Here is a 16077-nt window from a genome sequence, read left to right on the forward strand (position 1 = left end):
TTTCCCCAAGTATTTTTTGGGGGGGGGGCAGAAGGTACTCCGTGAGGGCCATGGAGACGACGTCGACATGGTCCTCACCCTCGTCTGAGTCTGCTCCGACCTGGCCACCATCTCATTGTGCTCCGCCCTGGCCTTTGCCACGCCATGCTCCACCCTGGCCTTTGCCACGCCATGCTCCACCCTGGCCTTCGCCACGCCATGCTCCACCCTGGCCTTCACCACGCCATGCTCCACCCTGGCCTTCGCCTCGTCCTGCTCCGCCCTGGCCTTCGCCTCATCCTGCTCCGCCCTGGCCGCCGTCACGTCCTGCTCCGCCCTGGAGGCTTCCTGTTCCGGGCAAGCCACGCCCTCGTCAGCCTCCAGGGCGCCCACCCTCCCGCCCCTATTTGATGTTTATTCGGCGCGGGGACACGCCTTATGGAAGGGGGGGATAATGTTATAGTTATGTCTGTTCTGTATCTGTTTCCCTGAGTTTTCCCCGTCATTGTGTATTTGGTTCAGTCCTGTTCCCAGTTTTCCCGCTCCTTGTTAGTGTTCAGTTTATTCACCTGTGTTCTGATTTGCCCCAGCTGTGTCTTGTTCCCTCATCCCGTCTGTGTATTTAATCCTGTCTGCTCTTTTGTTCATGGTCAGTTATTGAATGTATGTGATTGCCTGTATGTGTACGCTCCTCGAGTTTCTCTGAGATCTAAGTTACCCTAGTCTGTGATAATTAAAGTCTACTGCTGCATCTAGATCCGACTTCCGCCTTTGCTTCCACGCAGATCGTAACAATCACATGTTACAGATTAATAATTTTGCACTCCTGGAATAAATTAAGAATTTAATGTCACTGCAAAGCAGATTTATCATAACAGTGGTCAAATATTCAATTCAATTCAAATTTATTTGTATAGCGCTTTTCACAATACATATTGTTTCAAAGCAGCTTTACAGAAAGTGCATTTCAGAAATGTACATATAAGAATATAGTTAGTTAATCATCATGTATTAATTTAGGGCATAACAAATCGCCGGCGTTGAGTCATCTCTTCACAGGCGTATAGTCGTCTCTTCACAGGCGTCGAGTCGTCTCATCGCAGGTGTTGGGGCATCTGAAGTCTCCGTGAGAGGCTGGATACAAACTGGAGCTGACGAACGCTATTTACCTCGGGACTAGCGTCCCGAGATAACAGCAGAAAAGCAGATGGGAAATAATTAGCGTAGCTGCTGTTCATAATATTAATGCATTCGATCTGATTCAACAGTAGTATAAAAGGTAAGCATTATGTGAATGCTTGGCTGAAGAGATGCGTCTTTAATCTAGTTTTGAACTGGGAGAGCGAGTCTGAGCCACGAACAGTATCAGGAAGGCTATTCCAGAGTTTAGGAGCTAAATGTGAGAACGCCCTCCCTCCTTTAGTGGACTTAGATATCCTAGGAATGACCAGAAGCCTCGAATTTCGGGATCTTAAAGAACGCGATGGATTGTAGGGCGATAGAAGGTCCATTAAATACACAGGAGCTAAACCATTTAGGGCTTTATAGGTCAGTAGTAGTACTTTGTAATTGATACGGAACTTAATAGGTAACCAGTGCAGAGATGATAGAATCGGTGTTATATGATCATATTTTCTTGACCTAGTAAGAACTCTAGCGGCTGCATTTTGCACTAACTGTAGCTTGTTTATTGAGGATGCAGGACAACCAGCTAATAAAGCATTACAGTAATCTAGTCTCGAGGTCATGAATGCATGAACTAACGTTTCTGCATCAGAAACAGATAGCATGTTACGTAATTTAGCAATGTTTCTAAGGTGGAAAAAGGCAGTTCTTGTAACATATGAAATATGATTTTCGAAAGACAAGTTGCGGTCTAGTATAACACCCAGGTCTTTTACTGTAGTCGATAAGGTAACAGGACATCCTTCTAAATTAAAGTTGTATTGTAAGAGATTTTGTGGGTAGTTTTTTGGACCAATAAGTAATACCTCCGTTTTATCTGGATTTAATAGCAGGAAATTACACGTCATCCAGCATTTTATATCTTTAAGACATTCTGTCAATTTAGATAAGTTAGTGTTTTCATCTGGTCGTGATGAAATATATAATTGAGTGTCATCAGCATAGCAGTGGAAATTAATTCCATGTTTTCTTATAATATTACCAAGTGGCAGCATATATATTGAGAATAGCAGAGGGCCTAACACCGATCCTTGCGGCACTCCATAGTCTACTGACGTTATCTTCGATTTTTCCCCATTTAAACAGACAAAATGGTAACGGTCCGATAAGTACGATCTGAACCAGCTTAATGCCTGTCCCTGAACACCAGTGTAGTTTTGTAGTCGATCCAAGAGTATTTTGTGATCTATAGTGTCGAACGCAGCGCTAAGATCGAGTAGAACTAGTATTGAGATACAGCCTTGGTCAGAAGCTAAAAGTAAATCATTTGTAATTTTAACTAGCGCAGTTTCTGTGCTATGATGCGGTCTGAATCCTGACTGAAATTTTTCATATATCTCATTTTCTTGCATGAAAGAGCAGAATTGAGCGGACACAATTTTTTCTAGTATTTTAGACATAAATGGAAGATTTGAAATGGGTCTGTAATTTGCTAAGTTATTTTGATCTAATTGCGGTTTCTTAATAAGAGGTTTTATAACTGCCAGCTTGAATATTTTTGGAACATGACCTAAGAATAAAGACGAGTTAATAATATTGAGAAGAGGCTCTTCCACTACAGGTAACACTTCTTTCAGTAGTTTAGTGGGTATTGGATCTAATAAACATGTTGTTGGTTTAGATGCAATGATAAGTTTATTTAGCTCTTCCTGTCCTACAGTTGTAAAGCGGTGTAGTTGTTCTTGAGGGGCGATAGTTGAGGCTGAATCACAAGACACCATAGAGGATTGTACATTTACAATTGTATTTCGGATGCTTTCTATTTTCTCATTGAAGTAATTCATAAAATCATTACAACTATACTGTAACGGAATATTTTGCTCTGGCGATGTCTGTTTATTTGTTAGTCTAGCCACGGTGTTAAATAAAAACCTTGGATTATTTTTGTTATTTTCTATTAGTTTGCGGAGATGCTCAACCCTGGCTGCTTTTAGAGCCTTTTTATAACGTGACACACTGTCTTTCCACGCGATTCTAAAGACCTCTAAATTAGTTTGTTTCCATTTACGCTCTAAGTTACGAGTTTCTCTCTTGATAGCATGTGTAGTACTATTGTACCATGGTGCTTTAGTTTTCTCTCTAACCTTTTTTAATCTAATTGGTGCAACAACATCTAATGTACTAGAGAAAATGGTGCTCAAACTGCTGGTCATTTCCTCTAGTTCATCTGTTTGTTTGGGTTCACTGAGCAGCTGAGATAGATCAGGTAAACTATTTGAGAATCTATCTATAGTGGTTGGAAGGATTGTTCTGCCTGGTTGATAACGCAGCGCAACATGACAAATTTCAGCAGTACGTATTATGCACGTTACCATGCAATGATCAGTGAGATCGTCACTTTGCGGTATAATATCTATATCGGTTGGATTGGTTCCGTATGATATAATTAAATCTAGTGTATGATTTAGACGATGAGTGGGACCACTGACGTTTTGCTTGACCCCAAAGGAGTTTAATAAATCTGTAAACGCAGTCCCTAACGCATCATTTGTTTTATCTACGTGTATGTTAAAATCTCCAACAATTATTGCTTTATCAGCATTGACCAATAGATCTGAGAGAAAGTCTGCAAACTCTTTTAGGAAATCAGTGTAGGGCCCTGGCGGTCTATATACAGTAGCCAGGGCTAGAGATAATAGGGATTTCTTTCTTACATCTAAGAGCGTAACATTTAGCACAAGTACTTCAAACGAATTAAACCTGTGACCTGTTTTCTGAGTAACATTAAGAATATCTCTATAGATTGTTGCAACACCGCCGCCACGACCGATCAGACGGGGCTCATGCTTATAACAGTATCCTGGCGGAGTAGACTCATTTAGACCGAAATACTAATTTGGTTTAAGCCAGGTTTCAGTAAGGCAAAGTACATCGAAGCTATTATCTGTGACCATTTCATTTACAATAACCGCCTTAGGTGTGAGCGATCTAATGTTTAGAAGACCTAGTTTTAGAAATTGTTTTTGTTCACTGATATTTAGATTTTCTGGTTTAGATTTTCTGCGGTACCGTGCGCCAGAAAATTGAATTAAATTGAACTCTCATAGGCCTCTCCATGACTCTCACAAAGGTTATGTAGAGCACAGCATGTCAGCACCATAGATTTCACAAGGTCGACCGCACAGTAATTTCTTTTCATAAGGCAACGCCATCTTCCTTTTAATCTTCCAAAAGCATTTTCAACCACTAAACGTGCTCTGGATATTTTCGTGTTATAGACCCGCTGTTCCGCTGTCAGCCGTCCAGTGTCAATGAATGGTTTTAAGAGCCAGTTCTGCAAGGGATAGGCAGAGTCTCCAAGGATGTAGTAGCCAACATTCACCCCATCAATGTTTTTGGTGCTATCTGGTATGTGGTTTCCACGGCTTGCCACCTAACACAGCGTGGACAGTCTCAAAACCCGAGCATCATGCAGGCTTCCAGGCAGTCCTGTGAAAACATTCCAGAAAAGTCCCCTCCCATCCACAACACCTTGAAGGATGATGGAGTGCCAGCCTTTACGGTTGAAATAGTCACAGTGATAGTCTTGTGGTGCTATTATGGGTATGTGTGATCCATCAATAGCACCAATACACTGTGGGAGTCCCCATCTGTTCTCAACGTAGACAGCCATTTCTTTAAACCTCTCCTGATCTGGAAAACGAATTTGTTCTGGTACCAACAACGTCTCTGCTGCAGCACAGAACTCCCGAACACACCGACACGCAGTTGAAATGCTTGCTCCAAAAAGATGTCCAACACTTCTGTACTCAGAGGCGGTTGAAAGCTTCCACAGTGCAATGGCTACTCTCTTCTTTAGAGGTACACACAGTGTTTTAAGTGGGCCGGTACTCAGTACCGCCACTTCCAAATATAGCTCTTGAGCGTACCGCCACCTCTCCGTGCGCCCAGAACGTGCTTTTAGCGTACCGGTACGCTCATTTGCACATCTGTTTTAATCCTTTGGCTGCCGCTTTTCAGAGCGCCCTTCACAATGCACGCTTCCTAATTCGTCCCACCGAGAGCAGAGACTGCATGGCCATACACCCTCGAGTTTTACAAGTGAAAAGCGCATGCGTCGCTTTTGCCGCAACGTGGTCCAGACATAGAGGGTCCGGAGAGGGTGTGTGAATGGATCAAGCTTGTGTCCGCCACCGAATGAAAAATAAAAAAGGTAATTGCGACTTTTTATCTCACAATTCTGACTTTTTTTCTCACAATTCTGACTTTTTTTCTCACAATTGCGAGTTTACATCTCACAATTCTGACTTTTTTTCTCAGATTTGCGAGATATAAAGTCAGAATTGCGTGATATAAAGTCGCAATTGCGTTATAAAGTCAGAATTGCGAGATATAAACTCAGATTTGCAAGATACAAAGTCAGAATTGCTTGATATAAAGTCAGAATTGCGAGATATAAAGTCAGATTTGCAAGATATAAAGTCAGAATTGCATGATATAAAGTCGAAATTGCGTGTTGTAAAGTCAGAATTGTGAGATAAACTATTCGGAGGGGAAAAAAGTTAGTCTTTTTTTCCCTTATAATTGGCCTGATAACTCGCAAGTGCGAGTTTATATCTCACAATTCTGAGAAAAGATGTCAGAATTTCGAGATATAAACTCGCAATTATGTGTTATAAAGTCAGAATTGCAAGATGTAAACTCTAAATTGTGAGAAAAAAAAGTCTATTGCGACTTTATTTCTCAGAATTGCGACTTTATTTCTCTCAATTCTGACTTCATATCTGGCAATTGTGAGATAAAAAGTCGCAATTTTTTTTTTTTTTTTTATTCAGTGGCGGAAACAAGCTTCCATACCTTTCTAGCTCAAGCAAGTCCTCAAACTAATAAAATGATTTATTATTTTTTATAAGGTCGTCTGTTGACTGCTGTACATAAAACCCCTTCAATATAGTTGTTGTTACCTCAGGGGAGGAGGGGAGTCAACAAGAAAAATAAATAAATAGAGTACCGGCACCTCTTTTGGGCCACTTAAAGCACTGGGTACACACACGCGGAAGTTTGTGTCCCGTCGCTCCATCGCAGGACGCAGTTTTGTGCACAAATGGATAAACGTTTCTTCCGACATTCTAAAGTTCTCCAACCACTGCGTGTTTGTAAAACCAGGAACAATCACATCCCACCCATCAGAAGCTCTGTTAAACGTCCAAACAGATGGTCTGTGGCAGCGACTTTGCCAAATATGATACATCTGAAATACACAGATTACACTTCTTAATACATAATATTGCCAGCTAAATTCATTATATGCTTTGTGACGATATAGCGATTGAGACCCTAAACAAGATTAGCTTACCCTATAGTCAAAGAGTATAGAAGAACAAGAGGCGAAACTCTGATGCTTTTTTGGTAACAGCCACTAGGTGGCGCTTCGGTAGCGCGGCCGCCATTTTGGGGTGAAAATTCCAACTGGAGTTACTGGACAACAGCACAGATAACAGTTTTTTGAGGTAGTTTTTTCTTGCATTAGTGAGTATTTCCATTTTATGCAACTTTACACATTTACTACTATTATTAGTTACCAACTCCACTAGGCCTGAAATATATTTTGTACGTTTTAATCCCCTGGATCATGCTACAAACATGATGGTCTTAACATGATGCATTGCTGTGTCCGTTATCATATAAGTTAATTGCCACGTTCGTTATCATATAATTGCCACTTTGGACAGTGGCTGTGTTTTTTTGTTTACATAGGCTTGCTTTAACGGTCATTAATATAAGATAGTACTGCAAAAAAACAGTTTACTGTAAATCTATTCAATTGCTGTTATATATTTATTGTCCAACATTTACATTTTAGTACAATTACATTTATTTGCTGAATTCATTTATTTCATTGATAACTTATTTTTGTATGTAACGTTATGTGTACCTCCTGGGAAACGGTCTAACGTTATAACTTTATGAACTGACATCACTTTATTCTTACCTGTCACACTTAAAGGGATAGTTCGGCCAAAAATGATATTTAACACATGCATTACTCACCCTCAAGCCGTTCGAGATGCATATGTCAATCTTGTTTCAGACGAACACATTTTCAGTTATTTTAGGAAATGTCTTAGACCCTTCAGTGGATATAATGTGAAGCAATGGGGTCCACCTCTTTCAAGTCCCAAAATGTGCATACATCCTTCAGAAAAGTAATCCATCCGGCTCCAGGGGGATAAACGAAGGCCTTCTGAGGGTAATCAGTGCGGTTTTGTCGTAAAAATATACATATTTAAAACTTTATAAATGAAAATATCTGACTTCCGGCAACGATCGACGCGCGCTCACGGCTGATGGAAGTCGGCGTACAAGGTAGGACGTAGCGTAGGAACCGTCGTGACGTAGAACGAACGCGCCTGCGCAGCCAGAGAGCAGAGCAAAACAACGTCTACGTCACGACGGTTCCTAGACTACGTCCTACCTCCATCACCCGTGAACGCGCGTCGATCGTTGCCGGAAGTCAGATATTTTCATTTATAAAGTTTTAAATATGTATATTTTTACGACAAAACCGCACGGATTACCTTCAGAAGGCCTTCGTTTATCCCCCTGGAGCCGGAAACGTTATTGGTTTAACAGACTTAACTTAAAATTTACAGTAATAAACCGCATTTCATTATCTGATATAATATTAATACTTCAATAGGTTGGTAAATTAACATTATATCACACACATCAGATTCAGATAAGCAAACTGTTTCATTACAGCCAATAGCAAACTTATCTTTTGAAAGCAAAACATCAGCTTCTAGTTCTTTCATGGTCAACTTTTCAAGCTGTTTGTTTAATCAGCATTTAGCAACTGTTAATCCAGTACTGCTTCTGCTTATTTGTTCTTACATAAAAATAATTATTCTAGTTCTCAATAACGTTTCACATTTCTCAATCTCAATTTTAATTGTCAAGTTCTCAACCATAGTTTAATATTTGACTTAAGTTTTCTCTTGGAGTTTATCAATCTCCAATTAGGATTCACACTAAGTTTGACGAGGCAAGCACTCTCTGCTTGTGATACTTTTGCAGTTATTGTAAATCATCTGTGAGATTAGTCTCTCTATATCATCTAAAATCTTTTTAAAATGTTTAATTACAACACAATCATCCTTTTAGTTACTTTGATATATTTTGCAACTCACATTTGTTGGAGTCATTAATTTTACATCAACTTATAAAAATTACTATTATAGATCTTTTCTTCAAAAGGATTCACTTTAAGACTTCAATCTTTTGACCTTTTTATCTCTTATTTCTCAGACTAAAAATGTTACTTTCATCATTTAAACACTGATCTACTTTCAAACCAATATTATTACCAAAAATGTGTTGTCATTTTATCACATTTTTAAATACCTTCTCGGTGGGCATTTACAGTTACGTATTAAATGGTCCTGATGACCACCATTAAAACACTCTCGGCTCCAACTTACTGCACACCCTTGAAGCAGTGTGTGTCCCATTCAGGAATGCAAACAGAGCCACTGATTAAGCAGTTCTCTGTATTCTTTTACAGTCCACCAGTGGCTGATTTAATCATAAAAGCCCAATCATAATCTTCATCTTTATTATTGGCAGAACATTAATTTTCATAAGCTGCAAAATATTCTAAGTTGTTTTCACAAAGTGTCTGTTTAACTTTAGTCGCTTGTCGAGGGAAATTATCCCAGACCCAGAATTTCTTTCACTTGCTTCTTGTAATCATCGTAAGCAATACGAGGCTAAACATTTTAATTTTTAGGTTTCTTTGTTTGTTTGTAGCCAGTCAAGTTGTTTAAATTTCCAATCAGAATCAAAACCCTGACTACCATTTACTTAATCATTTCTGCAAATTTCTTTGAAGTGAGGGCTTTAGAGCACAGCTGCTTACAGCGTTTGCTTTCCTGTCTCACTATTTGTTTCAGGACTCTTCAGGTTACTGATCAAGTTATTATATTTTTCTGCCATATCTTAATCATGGTTCATACTCACCTGAAGTTATTGCAGAAATGGAGGCGGCGATCTTTGAACAACACCGGTTGGCTTCTGCGTGATGAAACTGCAAAGTATACTCCAAAATCACAGTTACATATACTGGTCCACGCCAATTTGGGTCACACATTTTTAAAATTTTCTCTCGGAATCGTTCCTGATGCATCCCTGGCAAACAACCCTATTATTGTTAGTATCCCTAACTGCCTGATTCACTTCACTAAGTTCGGGGATCCCCTATCTGAAATGGAAGAGATTGAGCAGGTTTACGGTGCCACTGGACCTCTAGCCCAGGGACGTACTCTGCTGGGGTGGTGCTACACCAGTAATGCCCAGCGGGGCCCCCACAGAGCACGCTTCGCTTGCGCTGTCTGCTGCCGTTACCCTTAACGACGCTCTCAGCGACTTCTTATACTGTCAGTAGTATAATTAACTTACTCCTTCACTCGCCTCATCGGAGTGAAGGTCTCCCGCTCTCCTTCAAAATCTCTTCCAGTCAGACAGCCCTAACAATTAATAAAAGCTTACTACCTTGTTTGTTGATTTGCCAGGGGTGTCACCGAGAATAATTGCCTGCGCATCCTCCACCATAACTGTAAGGGGTATACAGTCAAAGACCCAGAACCAGATATGAATAATGAAGACCCGGAGTCAGAATTATACAAAATTAAAGAAAAGTTTTACTGAAGATAGTATGCAGTTTCATCAGCAGAAGTCAGCTTCAAGACTCACCCAGGAGTTCGTAGGCCGCCCAGCCTACAGTTACAAAGATCACAGCAGTTATACCATTTCCAAGGTCTAAGCTACGTCATTGCTTACAGGTTGAATGATTCTCATTGGCTAAGAAACATTAAGAGCCTAAACAATTTAACACATGTGAGGAGATAGGGGTGCCTATCGCCATTAGTAAAGATAGTTGTCGTCCACTCATTAGATTTAGGCAGAGGTGGGTAGAGTATCCAAAAACTGTACTCAAGTAAAAGTACAAGTACTTATAGAAATATTTACTCAAAGTAAAAGTAAAAGTAATAATCTTAAAAGTTACTTGAGTAAGAGTAAAAAAGTATCCAATGAAAAAACTACTCAAGTAGTTAGTTACTAGTTACTTTGGATCACATAGGCCTATATATATATATATATATATATATATATATATATATATATATAACATGATATTATTTAGATATTTGTTCATTTAAATGACTAAAATTATCATAATTAGATAAGCTATCTTTGCAACAAAAACAGAAGAGACAAACATTATTTCTGTATATTATATCTATAGCCCGAAAACCATTGCCTGTCCTTTGGTTTGTATAATAACTTATACAACTACATTTGGATTATTAGACAATGTCGGAATAAAGTGACTCTATGGAGTTTTGCATTCAAATGTAAAGGGATGGCAGTCATGTCATGCCCAACACAAACAACGATCAAATGCAAGGAAATTCTTCTGTCTGTTCTCCTATTTAAGTGTAGGCTATATTTATGAAAGCATCTTTAAACTGGTTAACTGTGTCTAATAAGGCAGGCAACAGCATTCGTTTTCAAGTCGAGTTCGCACGCCACTGCGCAATACACACATTGTGTGTGTACACACATTCATAAACTGGACGATGGTAGCTTATTTAATGTATAACTATAAAGTAATGTATATGTCCGAAAAAAGGGTAATGTCATACTTGGTAGTAGTGCTATATGGCGTAATAATCTGTTTGGTTGTAAAATGTATTACCTGAATGAAATCGAATGTATCGTCGTGTGGAATAATTCATTCACAGACAGCTTACGAAGTAACATACGAAGATGTTCAACTAATAAAGATCTTCATCGCTGGCAAAAAATATGATGCATTTGCAGATTTACTTTCTAGACTGTACTGTAGACTGTGGACCGCCACTTCATACAGCGCTCTTGAAGTTCTTAAATCTTCCTGTTACGACTCCGAGATGATTCAGTGCGTGCAGGAAACTGAACAGATCATTCAAACTGATTCGCGAACCGATTTAGACAGATCTGCCCAACTTGTTTGATGACGTCTTTGAACAGAATCGACTCAAAAGAGTGATTCATTTGTGAATTGAGCATCGCTCATGCCCAGAAAAAAGAGAAAGCGCGCGCTTAGAATAAACTACGCTTTTAACAACATATTGAATTAAAATAAAGTAACGAGAGGAACGTCGCCCAACGTAACGAAGTAAAAGTACATTTTTTTCATTAGAAATGTACTCGAGTTAAAGTTAAAGTACCCACAATTAAATCTACTCTTAAAAGTAAAATTTTTCCAAAAAACTACTCAAGTAAATGTAACGAAGTAAATGTACTTACTACCCACCTCTGGATTTAGGTCTGTGGTGGCCTCGCAGGTTAGAGAAGGGCGCCGGGGTGTCTGGTCCGAACGTCCAGAACCTACATAGAATGTCTTACGCACACACACACACACATAACAGACACTAGCAAATAACAGCTCCCATCAAGGCTGAAGAGAGTCTGAGCTCCTTATTATCAGTTAAGTATACCAAAACATAATGCTAAAACATTCACTCATTTGGGAGAAAAACAGATCACTGGCATTTACTCCGAAGGAAGGAAATATACTGGAAAGAATACATTTTAATACAACAATTAAAGTTCGATATAGTAACGCTCAATATAGCTTGACCATATGTCCAGCGAAGGATCATATGTGTCCACGCTGCCTTTAGGACCCTCTACTGATACCAGAGAAAGAGACAAATGGCCTTGTGGGTTACGTGGCCTTTGTGTCCTGCGTGTACTGCGTGCAATCTCAAAGTAAGATTGGAATGCACCTAAAAGAAACTGGTTACTTACATCACATGCATTTAAGACAATATAATTTCACAAGCACAAAGAATATAAAAATTATTATGTGATAATGAATATATTTGATTATTGATTTTTATAAAGGAAGTATATAAGCATTCAAAAGGATATGATTATTATAGATGTATTTGAAGAGGCAAGGGATTTTGACCAACCCTTCACTACCGTCCTGGGAAGAAGAATGGAAATGCAGACGCCTTGTCTCGACAAAAGTCGGTAGGAGGACGACAGCTGGCCGTGTCAGAGGGAGTGACTCCCACATTCAATGGTGGTTGTGGACTGGAGGATGCAGACAATGGGAGTATTTTACCTCAATCTGTAACTACAGTGGATGTTATTTCTGTTTTCCCTGAATTTCAGACACAAGATCTGCAAAGTTGGCAAGAACAGGATCCTGCTATTTCCCGGTTCAAGTTCTACTGGAGTAAGGGGGAAAGGCCAGGTAAGAAAGAAAGAAAATGGAGTCAAAAGATGCACTGGAGCTGTTCAGGCAGTGGGATAAAGTGGAAGCTCATGAAGGCATCTTTTATAGAGTCATTGCAGATGCAAGAGGGGGCTGGGTAAAATAGCTTCTCTTACCTCAAGTCTTAAAGCAAGAAGTCCTTGGTCAGCTGCACGACCATCAAGGTCATCAGGGGATTGACCGAACGTTTAAGCTAGTACGTCAACGGTTTTATTGGCCCGGGATGTACCAGGATGTTCAGGAGTTCTGCAAACATTGTTTTTGATGTATTGTGTCTAAGGATGTTCAGCCTAAAGTAAAAACAGCGATGAGTAGCATTCAAGCATCTAAACCCTTGGAGGTTGTGGAATTGGATTTTACGTTGCTGGAACGTTCCCAGAGTGGAAAAGAAAATGTGCTTGTTATAACGGATGTATTTTCTAAATTCACAGTAGCCTTACCTACAGCTGATCAGAGGGCCATAACAGTGGCAAAAGTGCCTGTCAAGGAGTGGATTCATCGATATAGAGTCCCAGCCCGGATTCATTCTGACCAAGGACGGTGCTTTGAGGCTGAAGTCGTGCAGCAGTTGTGTAGAATGTATGGCATACAGAAGAGCCAAACAACAGCATTTCACCCCCAAGGTAACGGGCAATGTGAACGTTTTAATATAACTTTACATGATCTCCTCAGGGCCCTTCCTTCCGAAAAGAAAATGAGATGGGATGAGTATTTGCATGAAGTATTGTTTGCATATAATACTACAGAAAATGCTATGACGTGATTTTCCACATTCTTTTTAATGTTTGGCAGGAGCCCTGATCTCCCAACTGACCATTATTTGAGGGGTGGTACAGTGGAAAAGAAAGGAGAAGGTATGGTGGAGACCTGGGTGATTGAACATCAGCATAAACTGCAACAGGCTTATAGGCTGACACAGAGACGGTTGCAGAGTTTGGCCAAGCAGAGACAAAGACAGCAAGGGGTGTTCAAAGATGCCAGTTTGAATCCAGGGGATTTGGTTTATCTGCGTAATCACAGAGTGAGATGAAGAAATAAAATACTGGATGTTTGGGAGGATTTGCCTCACTGTGTGTTGGAAAGATTGGACCCAGATAAGGCGTGTATAAGGTAGTTCCAGTGGATCAACCGCGTCCACCAAAGAATGTGCATCGCTTGGAGCTACGTCGTTGTGGACCTCTGCAGAAGGAGCCTGTACGGTCAAGGGAGTATCAAGGGATAGACTCAAGTACAAGCTATTATTCTATTATTGTCAACGAACCGACTCGGCCCTCGGATATGACGCCATTTCCACACTTCAAGCGTTCTGGTATGTTGTGAGCGTCCGAGTCGTAGAAAAAACATGGACGTCACCCTAAAAGCTGTTGCTATGTTAGCACTGGCCGAGTACCAGGTGCTTATCAAAACTCAGCCATTTGAACTTCTAAAATTTTCACTTTATTTCATGTTTTAGTTTATCTTCTGTTAGCAACGCTACCCACGTTAGTAACACCCGTTTGAAACAAGGCTTCATTCAATATTGCACTCACAACAAGACCGATTCCCATACCCACAGGCAGTGATACGGACGCTGTAATACGAGTGATTAAAATCTTCATTTAAACAACCAAAGCGGTCCAAAAACAATGAAAACAATTCATACTAAGTCACACAGGGCGCAGCCATCTTGGATTCCGTATTGGAATTCTTGCTCGGTGTCCTCACGTTTGTCCGAAATCCGAGCGGGAAAATCCGAGGAAAGGGGGTGTGTTAGTGCGTGTTGCTAGGCAACGTCTGTCTTCCTAGTCAGAACTCCGACACGGATAAATAATGGAACGCACCATAATTTAAGTGATGCACCAAACTCATGCGGAGAAGACGCCACACAAACGGCGCTGAGAAAGAATTGGGTGAGTAGGATAGTATAGTGGGGGGGGGTTTCGTGTGATAAAGTGTGCAGGTATTTTAAGTGTATGTGTTTGTAGATGTCAAGCGCTCCCGAGAACCCCGGTAACCAGAGTGGCCTGAGCGTAAAATTAGGGGTTTAAAAGTATGAAGTGTTTGTTTATTTCAATGTGTACATTATTTCTGTATTATTATGATTATGTGATGTATGTTAATTGATTTATTTTTGTGTGTTTTTAACAGATTGCCTCGGTTTTGATTTAATTTGTCCTATTTTGTTGAATGATTTGGTTATTTAGAGTTGATTTATTTTTAATTCAATTCAATTCAATTCAATTTTTATTTATATAGCGCCATTACAACAACCAGAAAGGTGCACAAAGCGCTTTCCATAAAACACATAAAAAAGACAGCAGTATATAAAAATTGCAAGTTAAAACTAATTTAAACAAAATAGCTAGCACAACGACTAAGAACAAAACAAGTGGTTACGTGTTGAAAGCCTTCTTGAAAAGAAACGTTTTCAACTGCGATTTAAAAACACTAAACACAGTTATGTTACGAAGGGGATTTTGAGTTGTTTTGGTTTTCTTTCTTTAAAGAAGTTGTTACTTCATGCTTTTCCTGAGGAGGGTGGATATTTAAACCCGGTTTTTAAAGAATTTGATAAATAAAAGCAGTATTTATTAAGATATTTTAGTACCTTGTGATCAGTCTAAGCACCCACACAACATATGGTAAATAAATGTTACTGGCACATACTATGGAGTTTGTTAAAGTGGAGAAGGAGGACGTCAGTTATCCAAAAACATGCTAAATGAAACAAAATACTGAAGAACAAACAGGTTGGTGTCCATTCTTGATTCTTCATAATTACTGACTACTGAGGGTTTTTTTTTTATCATATATTATATCATATCAAAGAATATCATTTTCAAATAAATGCATTAAATGGAAACATGTTGGCCTATGTTAATAATTGTAGCCTACATGGTCCCTTTTCTAATAAATACATTTTGTATTCTCTGAGAGTCAAATGTTGCTTTTGTCCCTTTACTTGCTGTGGAATGCCAAAAAAGAGAATGGTTTGATTTTTCTGATTTAGAGGAAACTATCTCCATAAATAGTTTGATCACACGGTTCAAACTGTGTTTATTTTCTTACTGTGTGCTTTAACGCATCACTGGAGATTTATCTTGTGGATTTTTTGTTTGTTATTTGGCCTTACTATATTTAAAATATAATACTTTGTTTGTAGACTGAACTACAAAAGGGTATTTTGGTCTTTAAGGTTTCGGTTTTCGGAGTCATTCAGCGCCTCCTGGAGGAAGAATCGGAGGGTGCTTCTCATTTCTTATTTGTGCATCCTCGTTTCCTTTCCTCGCGTCTCAGCTCCACCCCCTGTAGGATGCGAGGAAAGGCTGCAAGGAAAAAATTCGAGGACGGAGGAATTGAATGAAAGCTATTTTATACATTGGAATGCTTGATCACTCGAGCGTCACTTCACTGCGTCATCAGCAGTGATCAAAGGATCTGCCCTTATGTTGTTAAAGTTTGTTTATTTAAGAAATTCATTAGAAATAATAATAAAGCAAGATACCTTGTTGAAATATGTGAGTTGTGTGGTTTATGTAAACTACAAAAGTAAAGTATAAATTCAAATGATTGTGACAGATGTGAAGGGGGATGAGAATTGATACGTGCGTCATGTTTAGTCGATAAAACACTTCCGCAAAGGGTACACCTGTGTATCCTCGCTC

Source organism: Rhinichthys klamathensis, unplaced genomic scaffold (assembly GCF_029890125.1).
Source record: "Rhinichthys klamathensis goyatoka isolate OS25496 unplaced genomic scaffold, OSU_Roscu_1.1 h1tg000216l_1, whole genome shotgun sequence".
Lineage (NCBI taxonomy): Eukaryota > Metazoa > Chordata > Actinopteri > Cypriniformes > Leuciscidae > Rhinichthys > Rhinichthys klamathensis.